Source organism: Frieseomelitta varia, unplaced genomic scaffold, assembly GCF_011392965.1.
Source record: "Frieseomelitta varia isolate USP_RPSP 00005682 unplaced genomic scaffold, Fvar_1.2 scaffold_342, whole genome shotgun sequence".
NCBI lineage: Eukaryota > Metazoa > Arthropoda > Insecta > Hymenoptera > Apidae > Frieseomelitta > Frieseomelitta varia.
The window spans coordinates 414351-417705 of record NW_025110082.1 but is presented as its reverse complement, the minus strand read 5'-3'; the positions used below and the strand labels follow the sequence as shown (position 1 = coordinate 417705).

The following is a 3355-nucleotide window of genomic DNA, read 5'->3' as shown; positions in this document are numbered from 1 at the left end:
GAGGCGTATATCTATGAAAAAGAGAAATAGTCAGCGCAAAACTTTAGACGTTCTTTGTGTGAACGTCACCCGTTACAACGCAGCGTTGCTTTGGCTAAGAGCCGGTAAAAGTCGAAATGAAGGAAGTTCTCCTCTGAATTCTATTTCCTTCGTCAAGCGGTTTTGCAGGCTTGCCTATCTGTTCTCTCTTCGCCGTCAGCCTCTCTTGCCTCCCACCTCCTTCTCGTCACAGCTCGCTTCTCACTACCTGAGAAAATATACGACCATCCCTAGCAATAAATCAAGCCATCATTTTCATTTACGAATATAATTATCTATTCACTTGTACGAAGCTTAGCCTAAAGGCCTAAGGTATAGCGATACTAATGGGCACTTGACTGAATAAATATTGAAACAAGTGCTATTTCCTATTTCTTGACCTCGTAATACGTTTAATATTATTAATAGACATACTTTTAATTTACAGATATAGAATCAGTGTGACGAACCAGTGTAAATGACGAGTACAGTCCATCTCAATTTCCTGCTAAAGGAGCAAGTTGGTAACCAGTTAGAGATTTGCATTAAGCTGTTAGCATTATCGATCCATATTTCACTTTTTTCTGGTTTCTACAGGTCGTCTCGATGTCGCTTTTTCACGATCAATCCATAGCGTGAGCGAGAAACAATAAGGGAAACAAGATTTCGTCGAAGGGGCGAAAATTCATCCTCCTTCAGCGGGAAGTTCGAGGAGTGAAAGAAGAGGTGGGCTCTCCTCGCGGCTACGACTTGCAACCTACAATTCGGTGGCTACGAAACGGCTACACCCTTTCACGAGCGCGCGGCTCAGCCACTCGTGGAACCGACCAGCTTCGCCCCGAGTGGCAAGTGTGGCGGGAATTATGCAATTATTGCATTGCGCCCGACAATTGTCGCGGAAAACGGCGAGAGTGCCTGAATGGCCTGAGTGTCGAAGGGCTAACGGGGTAAGAAAAGGGGATTTCCTCGCCGATTTACTACCGACAGCGTACGTTCTGTTCCCCGTTTTAATTCATTCCTGTTGCCCGTAATTACGATCAAGAATCGAAGGTCGACGCGACTCTGGTTTGCTGTCGCAGCTGAGAATGTATGAAAGAATACATTTAGATATTTGGATATTGGAATATTGGAGTAGCATTGTTCTTTTTGAAATAGAATTGCGAGATCGCGTGTGTATCTTTAAAATGGATTTGTACGTGCAAGATCTTGGGAAACACTGTGAATTGTAAATTGATATCCCAACAGATTCCCGTGTACGTCGGTTTCTCACGATTCCCAAGGGAATGTCAGCGCGTCTGTTGGCCAGTCAAATTGACGTATCGCGCGATGGGCTTGGGAATTTAAAATGCAACTAAACCTGACCAACATTACCAAGCGTCTGAATATTTTCTTTATCATTACAGAAACAGTTTGAGTATATATCAGAGATTGGATAGATTTGTTAAAACGGCCATTGATTTTCATTAGAAATTCAAAGTTTGATTACCAAAAAAAAAAAAAAAATAATAATCCAGATTGTCTTTGTTAATAAAGACACCAATTTTTTTGATCTATAGTCCACATCTATGCGGGTACAATATAGATTATAATCGTACACTTATATAGACTCACCCTTGGCCACTTAAAACGTCCATATACGTTTGAAACTATGTACACGTTTCTGTCAAATGTTTGCACGGGAACTAAGCTAAATTACGGGAAATAATTTGACATTAGAAGTTGGTATCTTTTTAAAAATTTAAATGATTCACTGCTTGAAATAACTTAGGATTGAAATATTCAGATGAAGTCTGGACGTGTGAGCTAGTAAGTAGTAAGCTAATTTAAAAAGTAAAAAATTTCTCGAGATGTATCCATTCAGATCAATTTCCGACAATTAATTTATCGTTGTGCATAATAACGCAATGAATTATAAATAAATTCAGTGTTTCATGCGTAGATTAATCAAGCACTTGTTCGACCAGTTATTCATCTTTCTCTGAAGAGGCAGAACTAAATTACTTCAATTAAAAATCATAGCTTCTATAAATTTCACTTGGGGAGACCAAAGACGTTTTTCATTACCACTAAATCTATCCTGCAGGAAATTTTATACGAGATCATAAAAACTCTGATTGCTCGTAAGAGACTACTTGGATGCCAATAAAATTAGAGATTAATTAAATTAATTGATCAACAATTGAAAATCAAGCGAAACAATCTGCAAGTTGTTACAGACTCGTCGAAATTTGTCTTCAAGAACTTGAAGGTAACTGTACAATGAATATATTTCCTAGTAGCGTGCAAGCTACTTTAAAACACAAAACAAATATTCTTTACAATCTCTACAGAGGTTCCTGAACAAGCTGAAACAAGTGGGAATTAGGAAATTTTTTAGAAATTTGTAGAACGTTTCACGAGATGCCATTTCGAAGAATTCTGCTACGAAACGTCGAATCCCGAGGAACAATGCCGCACGTTATCGCGGGACTAGTTCATTGTTTTACATCTCTCGTTTTCTGCCATCGACGAGACGAATTTCTAAATTGTAAAAACTATTAAATTATGTGCATCGACGATGGGGGAACAATTACCGTACGAACGTCGTGGAGGAGGGGAGGAGGAGTCAGTGCTATGATAACGAGACGATCCGCAAATAAAGAGGACCTGCAGGATATCTGCAAACACGAGCGAAGCAAACGGGCCGGTTCATTAATATTCCCTCGTAGGTTTCGAACAAGGAACGCGCGGTGAACTCTCGAGGTCCCTCCGACCTAAGCTATAAAAATTAATTAGCTCTTAGAAGGAGAGGTCGACCAGGCGAAGCGTCTACACCAGGATTCGTTCCAAAAAAAAAANAAAAAAAAAAAAAAAAAAGAAGAAAGAAAAAAAGAAACGAAAGAAAAAAGAAAGATCATGAAGCCATATTCACTGGAGAAAACGATCATCGACCTCTATTCATGTTCGAAGAATCTAACCTGGCACGGTTACTATCATAGATCCTCACGATAGATGATCGATGCGGCATCCTCGCGCTCGATTCAAAACCTTCCCCCATTCCAGACGTTGTTCCAAGGTATAATTAGTCAGGCGATTCCACTTTGGTCGTTGATGACCGAACGATCGGGAAACGTTTTGTTAAGATGATTACATTCTGGAGTCGAATATTATATCTGCAGGATGATTCATTGTAAGTATCATCGTGAGATTTCCAATTTCCATTTCGACGTCTATGTCTTTCATTGTACACGCTCTGTCTATTTTCAGCGATGAGACGAAGACTGTTGTTGTTTTTTTCACTGTTCACTTGGCGATCTTTGAGACAGTCAATAATAATAGTTTTAGCCTTACCTCGAGT

At 39.6% G+C, this 3355-nt stretch overlaps 1 long non-coding RNA gene across 1 annotated transcript; it reads left to right on the top strand.

Annotated features, from left to right (window-relative positions):
* Positions 1–636: 636 nt before the first annotated feature.
* Positions 637–2829, top strand: LOC122530415. Its single transcript, XR_006306985.1, has 3 exons — positions 637–965; positions 2235–2266; positions 2349–2829. It is a non-coding gene; the product is annotated as an uncharacterized LOC122530415 (long non-coding RNA).
* Positions 2830–3355: the final 526 nt, after the last annotated feature.